The sequence below is a fragment of the Arachis hypogaea genome, chromosome 15 (assembly GCF_003086295.3).
Source record: "Arachis hypogaea cultivar Tifrunner chromosome 15, arahy.Tifrunner.gnm2.J5K5, whole genome shotgun sequence".
Classification (NCBI taxonomy): domain Eukaryota; kingdom Viridiplantae; phylum Streptophyta; class Magnoliopsida; order Fabales; family Fabaceae; genus Arachis; species Arachis hypogaea.
Window position 1 is genome coordinate 86,162,812 of NC_092050.1, and position 14,290 is coordinate 86,177,101.

Here is a 14,290-nt window from a genome sequence, read left to right on the forward strand (position 1 = left end):
AGAAAAGAGGAGAAGGGAAAAGAAGAAAGGAAATGGAGCGAAGAGAAGAAAAGAAGTGAGTGAAGCAGGGCAGAAGTTCACGCGTACGCGTCATGTCATGCGTACGCATGAGTGGCAGAAGTGAGGTGCGATGCGTACGCATCGTCGATGCGCACGCATGATAAGAGAGAAAAGAAGATGATGCATACGTGTGGAGCACGCATACGCGTGGGTCAAAATTGTGCTAAACGCACAATTTCAGCACAATATGCACACAACTCTCTGGTTTTTGTACTGTACCTGGAAGTTTTGGGTGTCACGCGTACGCGTGGGTGACACGTACGCGTGCCTGGGTACTCTGTTTTTCAAAATTTTCTAACTTCTAGCACCAAACCAAGCATTCCAAACATCCAAACAGCTACCAAAACACCATAAAACCTTATTTAACATACTAGACTACCAACTAAACTTAACAAACTAAAATAAACATGAAATTTAGCTTATTAACCAATATTTATAAAGGATAAAAAAAGAAAGGATTTTACTATGGTGGGGTGTCTCCCACCTAGCACTTTTATTTATTTTCCTTATGTTGGACTTATAGGGAGCTCTAATCAGGGAGGCTTGTACTTGAATTCATCCTTGAACTTCCACCAATGCTTGGTCTTATGTTGTGCTCCAAGATTCTCAATTAATTACACCAAGTCTTGATGGAGTTCTTCACAAGCTTGGAGCTTCCAAAATTGATCCTCATCTTGCAATCCAGGATCCCAAACCTTGTTTTCACACCCGTCTTCAAGTTGATCATGGTAATTCCCTCCGAGTGGTAAGCAAGCCGAATTCTCACTTAGGTACTAAACTATCCTCCTATACCCATCCAATTGAGCACTAGTCCAACCCTTGCATCTAATCCTTGAAGCCTCAACCATAATGAGCCTAGATTTACAATGCCAACCACTAAACATCCTTCTCTTACGCTCCATTCCACAAAGTGCTCTAAGTTGGCCAACTGTTTCAAGCAAACCAAATTCAAGTGGGGCAATAAATCTAAGAGTAAGAAGTTTTACCCACTCAAATGAAGGAATAGATGGTGACTTAGGTTGAGAAGTTTCCAATGATCTTGACAGAGCACATTCCACTTCCGTCCATCATCTTCTAAGGGCTTCCACCACTTGACAAGATTCTTCAAGCTCTACCTCTTGCCAAGCTTCCTCAAGTTCACATGCTTTCTCACCAATTTCTTCTAGCTCTTCTCCATTACTCAAATCATATCTTGGAGGTTAAGTGAAACCTACCTCAACATCAAATCCAAGTTCAACAGGAAAGGATTCATCAAGCTTAAAAGGATCATATGTTGATGCAGAATCATCATAAATAGGGGGACTTGTTGCTTACCCCATTTCCTCCAATTCTTCATTCACATTATACCTTGGAGGTCGTGCACTATCCTCCTCAACATCACCTTTAAACTCCATAGAAGAAGGTTCTTCAACTTGAGATTCCTCTTTGCATTCAACATCTCCCAAGTCTTTGACCACTTCTTCCATTTCAATTATCTCTACTTTCTCCTCTTCTTGTAATTTCTTCTTCAACTCCTCTTCTTCACCTTAAAGCTCCAAATTCTCCTTCTCATTAAGCTCCTCAATTAATCTTTCACATTTAACAATAAGGGTGTCTTGGATAGTTGAGCACAATGATGCCAACTGGCTCATCACTTCGGTTAAGCTAGCCATTACTTCCCCTTGCTTTTGGCAACGAGTTAGGAGTTCTTGTTGTTCTTGCATTAGGGGTTGGAGAGATTCATCCAATGAAGGTGGTGGTGGAAGAGAGGGTTCATTGTTTGGAGGAAGAGTGTCATAGTTGGAATGTGGTTCATATTGGTGAAAGTTTTGAGGTGGTGTATAAGAAAATGGTGGTTCTTACGAGTATTGGTGTTGCAATGGTGGTGGCTGTAAGTGTGGTTCATATGGCAGTTGGTATGGTGGATATGGATTAGGATCATATGGAAATGTTTGGTGGTATGGGGCTTGTGAGTGAGGTTGATAAGGGCTATGTTGAGGGAAATAGTCATATGCATATGGGGATTGTGGTTGACAACCACAATAAGGGTCACCACATCCATTAGGTTGGTATGCATTAGTGGTTGGATTGTACCTATAAGAAATCGGAAGAGGTTGTTGCCAAGAAGAGTATCCATATGCTTGAGACTCCTTCCACCTTTGATTTCTAATTCGTTGATGCAAACCTCCAATGAAGCTTCTATTTCCATTTCCTACAACATAGTTTGAACCAAACTCATAGCCAAAGGGATGACAATTCATAGTAGCACTAGAAAATAAAGACAAAAACTAATAAGGAACAAAGAGAAGAAAATTCCTACAACTAGCAAAACTAGCAAACAAACCAAAAATCAAGCTATCTATAATATTAGCATATGTACAATAAACAAAAACAAGCACACATTGCAATTCCCTAACAATGGCGCCAAAAACTCGAAAGAGTGAAACCGTCAACTTAGAATTTCTTCTCGGTTAGAGGAAATAACTTCGTTGCAAGTATACTTCCAAATCGACAAGTAACACTCAATCAAAGTTTAATTTTTGGTTGTCACAAGTCCAACCTAATAAAGATAACCGAGAGTATTAGTCTCGGGTCGTTCTCCCTATGAATTACAATCGAGTGCTCAATTATTGGTTATGAGGTCAAAGGGGGTTGGGTTGATAAAGCAAGAAATTAAAAAGGCACGAAAATAAAGCAAACAACTAAACTACTAAAGAGAGGCATTCATGACAAGGGTTGAGAATCTAGGCTTTCTATCATAGTCACTAATCATATTACAATAATTATCAAGAGCTAATCCTATTAAGTCATCTTCTACATCGGAAGAAGATACAATGTTATCTTCAACATAGGAAGAAAGTCAAATAAGCCTAGTTAATCTCAATCCAAAAGTCCTAATCAACTTACTAATTGAATTAGCAAGAAATTAGAGTCAATGGAAACAATATTAACTAACAACTCTAGATCACCAACATGAGTTGGGTATTAATGGCTGAAGGTTGCCTAATTTCTCTTTACAAGCCAAGAATGCTAAAAAAGCTACTCTAACATCTAACCAAGCATTCTGTCGAACACTTAGAAGGCATAGAAGGAAAGTTTGGTAAAATTGCAAGAATAATAAAATCTACTACTACCCAATGCAAGAAAATGATAATAACAACTCAATTAAACAACAATAAACAAAGAAACACTAAATTGCATTTATAGAAAATCCAAGTCAACAAGAGTGCATCAATATAAAAGTGACAAAAAAGGAAAATTAACAATGAAACTATGAGAACCAAGATGTAGGAATAAGAAATTGCAAGGAAAGATAAATGAAAACAAGAATTAAACCCTAGATCTAAGAGAGATTAACCTAATTCTAACCTAATTCTGGAGAGAAGAGGGAGCTTCTCTCTCTAGAAAATTACTTAAAGCATGATCCTAAGCTAATCTAATTGCTTGCCCCTGTTCCCTCTTGAATTCTACATCAAATGGACTCAGAAATGAGTTGGATTTGGCCTAGTTGGCTCAGAAATCGCCTCCAGCGTATTGCCTTTAATGAGTTCACGTGCCGCTTGGGTGACGCGTACGCGTCGTTGGCAACTTTCTTCATCACACGTACGCGTCAGTCACGTGTACGCGTCGCATTGACGAGAGCCTCACTCACACGTGCGCTTCGCTCACACGTACGCGTCGCCATGAATTCTCCAAATTCCCATTTCTTCATGAATTCTCCACTTTGCATGCTTTTCTCTTCACTTCTTCCATCCAATCCTTGCCTTTTGAACCTGAAATCACTTAACAAACATATCAAGGCATTGAATGGAATTAAAGTGAATTAGATTTAGCTATTTTAAGGTCTAAAAAGCATGTTTTCACTCTTAAGCACAAATTTAAGGAGAATTACAAAATCATGCTATTTCATTGAATAAATGTGAGATAAGTTGATAAAATCCCTTAAATTCAACACAAGATAAACCACAAAATTGGGGTTTATCAATAACAAAACTACACCAACTTAAAATCGTTGCTTTTCTAGTTATGGTTTTAAATCGTTAGGTCATGAAAGAGAACGGTTCTAAACCGTTCTTTTAAAATTTTTGTCAAAACCATCATCTATGCCGGTAACTATGGCAACAGTTTTTTTGGTTGCCATGGCCTTCGGTAAAAAATCATTGCCTTTGAGCATTGGCAATGACTACATATATCACAGGTCAAAAACCGTTGCCAAATCGTTGCCTAATGTTTTAGAAATAGTTATCCGATCTATGGCAACGGTTTTCGACCGTTGCAAAAATCCTTATTGGTTGTAGTGCCTCCCACCCATGGGACGATATAACCAGTGTCGTTCACGTGCAGCCAACCAATAATCAGCAACCACGAGTGGATGAATGCTGATCTGGTGAACCCAGGGCAATCGATGGCCTGGGAGAGCAAGCGTACCGAATTATCCAAGAGCTACTCCAACAAGTACAGAGTCTGGAAGGCTAGGCCGCCTCTAAAGCACGGTACCAACCAGAATGTACCAACGAGGCGATCTCCTGGACCGTGTCGCAGAGAGACGCAAAGCATGGAAGATTGTTGAATCAACAACATGGTAGGTGCCGGAACCACAGTAGGTTCTAGGAAGCTGAACGTCATCACGACAACAACGAAAGAAGATACCAGAGAGATCCCAAGAGAAGATGGTGCGAACATGTGATAATGGGAGTGACCCCATTCACCAAGAGAATCCTGAAGGCCAACCTGCCGAAAGGCTTCAATAAACCGACTGACATGAAGTACTATGGCACCAAGGATCCGCAGGAACACTAATGGATATTTTCCAAAACTCGGCAAGTGCATCGAATCGTATCAAGTAATACCACAGTAAGTGTGTATCATTTCTGTAACACCCTAACTTTTAGTACCTCACGATCGTACTAAGAGTCCAGGCGTTACTTACCTCTAAACCTTTTTATTTTATACTATCTTTATTTACTATTGAGCTTTCATGAATACGAACCAAAATTTTAACCAAGAAAACAAAGAGTCGGTACTTTAAACCATTTAGTCACAAATATATATATATATATAGAATTATATGCATAGACTTATTTAAAGATCCTCAAATACAAGTCCTACCCCTCTAAGAACCCAAAATAATAAACGACGAGGGGAAAATAAAATCTAACAAATCAACTCGTAAACATAATCTTCTATGCTCATATAGCTCCATACTAAACCTTCGCATCTGTAGCTGAAAGGAGTTAGAAATAGGGGGTTGATGCCTAGGCATCTTATGCTAGTTTCACAAGCCTTTTTCATTTGATTTCATTTGGTTTCATGCACTTTTTTGAGCAATAAGTAAGTATTTGGATGAGAATTGCATGCATATCTTGATTCAATCAAACATGGTTAATTATGTGCATTTTCATGAGATTTATGTAAGATTTACTTGATGCTATGAATGATGCAAAATCTTGTGGTTATGGCAAGACTTTGATGCATTTGTTTGGTTGATGATAGGTAAAGAGAAGCAGAGGAAAGGCAAGGAAGAAGAGGAGAAAGCAATGTTGGTGATAAACCCATATTTTATGATATATTTTGTGCCTAATTTAAGTGATTTATTCAATCCTTCACTCACTTATTCATATAAATTGCATGGTTTTACTTTCCCTTCCTTATTATGTGATATGTGTGAAAAACATGTTTTCTATGCTTTAAAAGTAATTATTTTAATTACCCTTTATTTCCATTCGATGCCGTGATTCGTGTGTTGAGTAATTTCGGATCTTCTAAGGCAGGAATGACTTAAAGGATGGAAAGGAAACATACAAAATTGGAAGGAAAGCATGAAACAGAGTTTTTGGAGAAACTGGCAGTGACGCGATCGCATGGACGACGCAGCCGCATGCCAGCGCGAAATGGCAGTGACGCGACCGCGTGATTGACACGATCGCGCACCTTAAGCAAAACGCATATGACGCGGACGCACGACTGAAGCGACCGCGTGACAATGAAAACTCCAAATGACGCGACCGCGTGACGCACGCGGACGCGTGACAGAGGCTACGCACCAGAAAGTACAGAAAACGCTCCCAGCGATTTCTGAAGCCCTTTTTGGCCCAAATCCAAGTCCAGAAGGCACAGATCAGAGGTTATGAAGTGAGGGAATGCATCCATTCAGGGAGTGTCTCCAATTAGTTATTTTTCATGAATTAGATGTAGTTTTGAGGGAGAGGTTCTCTCCTCTCTCTTTTAGGATTTAGAATTAGGATTTCTTTTGCTTTCAGAATTATCTCTTTTTATCAGGTTCAATAGTCCTTTTTATTTATCTTCTCAATTTAATTTATGAATTCTTCTATGTTACAGATTATTCTTTGAATTAATGTTATTTGAGGTATTTCAATTTATTATTGCTTTCTTTTATTTATGTTAATGTTGCTTCCAATCTAAAGACATTTTTATTTCAGTAGATTTACTTTTTCCCTTTTGGTCTTGGTTAAGAAATCAGTGACTCAGGAGTTATCAAACTCAACATGATTGATAATTGTTATCTTTGCTAATTGAATTGAACTTCAATAATCCCAATCTTTCCTTAGGGATTAACTAGGATTTGAAGATCAACACAATTAGTCACTTGACTTTTCTTTACTTTAAGTAAAGACTAACTAAGTGGAATTAAGATTCAATCTTCATCATTATTGATAAGGATAACGAGGATAGGATTTCTAATTTCTCATACCTTGCCAAAAGTTTATTTTACAGTTATTTATTTGTTTTACAGTCTTTTACTTATTTTAATTGCAATTCAAATCACTTGTTCCTCATCTTCAAAACCCCGATTTACAATCTCCATAACCAATAATAAGAACATACTTCTCTGCAGTTCCTTGAGAAGACAACCCGAGGTTTAAATACTTCGGTTATCAATTTTTAAGGGGTTTGTTACTTGTGACAACCAAATGTTTGTACGAAGGGATTTCTGTTGGTTTAGAGACTATATCTACGACGCGACTGTTTTTATAAAATTCTTTACTGGCAAAAATCCTAACGTCAAAATGGCGCCGTTGTCGAGGAACTGAAATCGTGTGGCTTATTGTTAGTTATTGTAAATACTTTTCTTTTACTTGTTTATTTGTCTTTATTTTCCCCTTTTATTTTTATTAGCTACTATGAATTCTCACCCCTCTCACTTTGAGTTTGGTTCTAATATTGTTGAAAGGAGTAAAAGTTATAACAGGAACATGCATCAAGGTCAGAGCAATCAACGATGGATGGAGCCAAGAGGATCTGATCTACCCTTTAGGCAACAACACCCTCCAAGATATCATGGACAAAGACCATTCTACAATGCATACCAAGCCAATAGACATGGTGGACAACCTTGTAGTTACCTACAAGCCCCACCCTGTGCGTATAGGCCATCCTCTCAACATAACTTCGCACTACCACACTCACAAGCTCCTTTTCACCATTCACTACCATATGATCCTCATCTACCCAAATTCCAATCCAATTACTCCCAAATACCACCACTTCCCCATATACCACGTCCAAATCTATCATCCCAAGAATTAGAGGTTTGCCTCAAGGAAACAGTAGATCAACTTCAATCAACCCTTCATCAACTGGAGCAGGCAGTAAGTTTATTATCTTCTAGACGTTTGAACATTCAAGGACCTCCCACAGCCCCATGTGGACAATCTAAAGAAGAACGTAGCATGAAGGAGATACTAGAAACACTAGTGAACAGAACAGAGCATGAGTTCGTACTGGAACAAGTAGAGGAAGTTGTCATTGTAAACGAAGAAGAGTTGGTTGAAGACTTAGGAGACGCTGAACTTCCATGGGAATCCAGAGTTATGGAGAATTCTGTCAAAAACGTTACAATTGATGCTAAGGAGGATGGTGCACAACTTCTAAAGTAAGTCTTTTATGAAGAACTAGACAGAATAATCCTAGAAGCAAGTTTCCTTGATAATGATAATCTCAAGTCAAGTTCTCCCAGTAGTGAACTTGCATCAGCAAGTGAATTCTCTGAGATCGAAGAATCTTCCCCAAGTGAATACGAAGATGATGTGGAGGTAGATTTCTCTCAACCTCCCGTTTATGACTTAAGTGACGAGGAAGACATAGAAGGCTTTGATCAGGACATGGATGCAATTGAAGAAGTCTGCAAGGAAGTGAAGAAATTCACCGAAGAGCACAAGGGAGTAGAACTCACAGAACCACTGGAAACACCTATCCCAAGGCCATTACCACCCAATACAAGCTTCAAATGGGTACAATCCGTAACCTTTAGCTTTATCTTCCCACTTGAATATGGTTTGCTTGAAATAGATGGTCATCTTAGAGCTCTCTGCGGCTTTAAGAGTAAGAGGAAAATGGCTCGCACTCAGAGCTGGTGCACAAGGTTCAATAAGGTTCCACGCTTCAACTCGAAGTGCACGGATTGGCATTATGATCAATCGAATAGATCTCGAAAAATGTTTGGTCATCGTGGTGAAAATCTATTTTCTAAACCGCCCAGATGGAAAAATATAGATCAAGACGGAGGCGGATTTAAAAGCAAAGTTTGGGATCCTAGAATCTATTCTGACATTCATCACCTCGGGAGCCTGAGAATCTATTTGAAGCTGCTCAGAAGCTTTACATGCCTAGTTTGGGACCCCGGAGGCTATTGGCATTCCAAGCATTGGTGGAGATTTTTGGATGAATTTAAGCATAGGCTGCCATAACAGGAAGCTCATCCAATGTCCAACTTAAGGACTTTAACTAAAAGTGCTAGGTGGGAGACAACCCACCATGGTATGGTCGTTTCTTTTTCAGTTTTATTCCGTTTTATTTGTTTTTGTTTTCCTTTTCAATTGAACCTGAATATTATTCATCTGCACTGCATACTGCATAATTGCATACCTGCATAAAAAAAAGAGAGAGAGTAGGCGTGTGATGCGACCGCATCACTCATGCGATCGCGTCAGTTGCGAAAAACAACCCCCCATGAGTCCGCGTCATTCACGCGGCCGTGTGACCTGGAAATCGGTGTAAGGATCCAATGCCCAGAAAGTTAGGCTGGAATCGTGCGGCTGTTGTGCGTTTCGCACAAAACGACCCATGCGGTCGCGTCCCTGACGCGATCACGTCACTTGCACAACACCCATCCCAAGCGAAAGCGTGAGCGACGCGATCGCGTCGCATGGATTGCACAACACCCCAAAGGAGACAGAGAGTTGCGCTGAAACGACGCTGGAATTGCGCGTTTAGCACAATTTCCAGTGACGTGGTCGCATGCCTCACGCGACCGCGTCATTCACCCTTTCTCTCATTCCATGCGATCGCATCACTCACGCAATGGCGTCAACTCCCATTCCACCCCAGCCACGCGACCGCGTGCCCCACGCGATCGCGTGGATTCAAATTCCATAACCCCTTGTCACGCGAACCCTACCCATTCGCGCCCCTCCAGCCCCTTCTCCTTCGTCTCTTCTCTCCAACCAACCACCACCAACTTCCAGCCACCACTACTGACCACCGTCAACCCCCGACGACCACCCAGAACCCACCGCCACGCCACCCCCTTCCCCTTTCCCCCTCTTTCTTCTTCTTCTTCCCTCCACCACCACTGCCCCCCTCCGCGACCGCCACACCCACCGCGCCGCCGTCACCGCCGCGCCTCCAACCGCCACCAATGCCCACTTCCCTTCCTTCCCCCTACCCACATTACCCCCCCAAACCCCCTGCCTCCGAACAGTCCTCACCACCGCACAACCACCATCAACCACCGCGTCAGCCGCCACCACTACCATCCCCCAGCCACCTCTCTGCCCCACCTTCTTTCATATGCCTTCCAGGTTCCGCCAAACGCCACCTTACTTTCAATTCCTAGTTAATTACACATTTTTCTGTTTATGTTCATAATTAGGCTAGTTAGATATGCATGTTGTAGTAGATTCTAGGTGGTTAGGTAGCCTAGGATGTGGTTAGTGGATTTAGGCCTGTTTAATTGCGCTGTTTGTGCTTCTTGTTTCATAATTTTCACAATTCTGCTGTTGCTGTGATGTTAGTTTTGTTCATATGCTATTCATACTGTTCATGCTGCTATTATGAATGTTATTTCTTGTTCATACCTAATTGCAGTTTGTTTTAATTCATATGAACTATCCTGCTTACTGTTTATTTTCCGGGAACATCCAATTTTAGCCGGAATGCTGCCCACTTTTTTGTAAACTATTTTATTTCCATTCATGTCCTGGTTTTGGCACTTTGAACTCTGCTTTACTCTGCTTTTACCAAACCAATTCATGAATACCAGGGCAAGATTTCTTATTCTTTTTGATTTCCTGGTTCATAATTTGCATTTTTTTATGTTTAGCTTCTAATTTTTGATTCATCATCAACCTGATTCCCTTGTTTGGATATGAGTTAACTGTAGCTTCTAATTGAGAATGCCTGTTACTTAGAAAAGGATCATCATGCCACTTACTCTAACCCACTTTTTTCTAATTCACTAATTTTAACCTCCTAAACTCTTTTTTCATTCCTAACCAACCTAACCTTTCAAAACATCTCTTATGGTTTTTCACTATTTTCTTTAACCTTCTAACCAAGGCATGATGATAATTTTTCCTAATTAACATGTTTCTAATACATTTTGGATTGTGAATTTTTCTTCTCAGTTTTCTAATTCCTATACAATCCTTAATGCACATTTACTTAACTCATTTTTGTTACTCCACTGCTCATTTGCCACTATATGCTTATTTTATGATTTGCCTACTTGTTTTCCTGCTTTTATTATATCCTGGTTTTCTGTTTTTCAGGATGTCTGATACCCAAAGAAAAGAAAAGGGAAAGGCAACAACTGGCAAACAAAAAAGAGGAGAATCCTCCATGTCCATCCTGGACATCATGCATGATGACTCCTGGCGGGAGAAACACTTTACCCTGTAGAAGAAGGCTGACCAGCTACTCCCTGCTACTGATCCCATTAAGTTTGCAAACTGATACTGTGAGCTGAAGTATCCGGTGTTTGCAACCTCCAGGAACCTGTACCTGGAGAGGACTCTGACGATCCCAGAAGAACTCCAGCAATACACCTCTGATCAGATCAAACAAAGAGGCTGGTTCTTTCTGGAGAGAAACCTGACTGAGGTCAATGCATCTTGGGTAAGGGAATTTTACTGCAATTACTTCAAAACTTCCCTAGATGCAGTAAACCTAAGAGGGAAGTAGATACTGGTCACTGAAGAGGCCATAGAGGATGTTCTGAAGCTCCTGCCTAAATCCGATCAGCCGGATGGTTATCAACAGGCTGAGGAGGACATGCGCTTCATGAAATTTGACTGGGATGCCATCAAGGCAAGGATAGCCCTTGACCCGACTGTTCCATGGGTCATGGGTCAGAACACCACCATGTCTAAGGGAATCAAGCGGGCATACTTGAATGATGAGGCTCGGGTATGGCATCAGATCCTAAGCAACTTTATTATGCCGAGTACTCACGAGACAGAGCTACATGCTGCTATGATCACCCTCCTATGGTGTGTGATGGAGGGTAAGGACCTGTACCTGCCACGCTTCATTCGGTGCTATATGGCCAGGGTCCACGTTCGAGGCACTCTCCCCTTTCCATATCTGATTACACAGCTTGGCCGTCGAGCTGACGTACCTTGGGAGGATACTGATGAGAAGCCACCTACTGCAGAATGCAAGAAAATCATCCCTCATAGTAGGAACTTTCTGGCTTTGGGCTACAGACCCCCATTCCTCACTCCTACTGATGAGACAGCCACACCATCTGCCGGCCCCTCTTCCTCTACAGCTACCCCTGCTACCACCACTGCACCTCCACCTGCCTCAGAGCCAGTTTTTCACTTAGTGCACTGCCTATTTCAGCAGATAGACCAGATAGAGTGCCACAACCGGTAGAGCTGATGATTCGTTCTGGCAGCGACATCCCCTCTGAGCCTGACACCCCATCAGAGCCATCAGAGGAGGAGGCGGATGACCACGAGGCGGAGACCGTCCACAGAGAGAGGCTGCACAGGCAAGCACAGAGCAGGCTGCATCACATCAGGAGGCCCCACATCAGATTCAGGCTGCAGACCCTGAGGCTCCTATTCATTCAGCACATCCTCTGCAGCAGGTAGATCCTCAGACCACCACCACAGAGACCCTAGCTACCCATCCTTCCAGTGATGACACCCCTTCACACCCTGCTTGAGTGAGCATCAAGGACGATGCTTCATTTTAAGTGTGGGGAGGTCGCCATCTCTGGCGTATTTTTTTTTAGGTGAACCACTACAGACTCTTTTTACTTTATTATTTTTCTGTATTTTTCTCTTTATTTTTATTTTTTTTATTTTTATTTTCTCAGTACTTATAAATTGCTATTTTCATGTATTTTTACTATATTTTTGCATGTTGCACTTTAGTTTATATTTTAGCCATTTAGTTTAGTTGCAATTCTAACTTATTAGTTATAGAAAATGTGGCTTAATTAGTATAGTTTACCTTTTTTAGCATAAGATAACTTAGTTTAAATTAAAAATATAAAAAGGAAGTAAACTAGAGATTTTAACAGAATAAAAACAACCCACACCTTGTATATATAGCATTACATGTTAGTTAGTTAACAACATTTCATCAAGGAGAAACAATAGAACTTTAAAGCCACCTTAAGATTTACATTGAGAATAATGGAAAATCTTAATTTTTACTTGCTTGACATATATAACTGATATATGATTTTTTAGTTAGAAAACACACAGCCTGTGAGTTTTGAGCTTAATTGCATGGTTACATTTAAACCATGATATTTTATTCCTGTGTGTTCCACCCTTCTTATTTATTCTGGTGTTCTTTACTTTGTTTTAATCTATATGTCTAATTGTAGAATATAGATACATACCAAGAAAGTGATTGAGGCCATTGTTTGATTCTAGCTCACTATTCCCAAATTAGCCTACCTTTTACATCACCCTTGTTAGCCCCCTTGAGCCTTTAAAACCCCTCTTGTTTTATAACCACATTACTAGCCTTAAGCAGAAAAACAAAATAAAATCCCAAGTTGAATCCTTGGTTAGCTTAAGATAGAAATTGTGTGTTGTGTAAGTAGGGAAACCTATTGGGAACATGGATGATAAAAACAAAGGGTAGAAAGTTAAAAAGAATAAAATAATTCAAAATAAAAAATTTTGGGAAGTATGCTCATGTGAAATCAAATAATTGAATTACCATGTGCATTAAAAAAAAATTATTTTTCAGTATTTGAATAAAGGGGATACAAAAGAATTCCTCAAATGCAAAAAGCAATGCACATGGGATAAAAATAAATTAAAAAAAATTAAAATATGAGCATGTAACATAAAAAGTGGGAAAAATATAGGAAAATAGGTAAAGAAGCTTTGCTTTACAAAATATGTATGTTAGGTGAGATCTTAGACTAACCAAGGATTCACCTATTAGCTCACATAGCCTTATATATATACCCTTACCTTTACCTTGGCCCCATTACAACCTTAATTAAAGACCTCATGATTTTTTGTATGCCTATATTCTATAATTATTGATTGGTTAGATGAAGAACAAAGTTATAGAAAGTAAGGATAAAAAGAAGAATAGAGTGATTAATCCAATAAACACTGAGTGACTAGAGAGTAAACACAAAATCCAGTGAGGGTTCAATAGCTCATCAACATATATCTCTGCTTAAATTGCTAATTGTCTTGCAAGTTTGTAAAATATTTTTTCTTTCCCATCTCAATTATAAAAGTGCTTTATCATTATCTAAGGTTTGGCTATGCATATATGACTCCTTGAGAATGTAAATTAATTCAACTACATGTAAGTTTTATATACAAGTGAATAAAAAAATTAGAATTGCATGATTCATTTAAGTAGATGCATTTAGAATAGATTGTATTGCATGAGATTCCACCACTTCAACCTTACCTTACTCTTTATCTTGGATTTAGCATGAGGACATGCTATTGTTTAAGTGTGGGGAGGTTGACAAACCCATATTTTATGATATATTTTGTGCCTAATTTAAGTGATTTCTTCAATCCTTCACTCACTTATTCATATAAATTGCATGGTTTTACTTTCCCTTCCTTATTATGTGATGTATGTGAAAAACATGTTTCCTATGCTTTAAAAGTAATTATTTTAATTACCCTTTATTTCCATTCGATGCCGTGATTTGTGTGTTGAGTAGTTTCAAATCTTCTAAGGCAGGAATGACTTAAAGGATGGAAAGGAAACATACAAAATTAGAAGG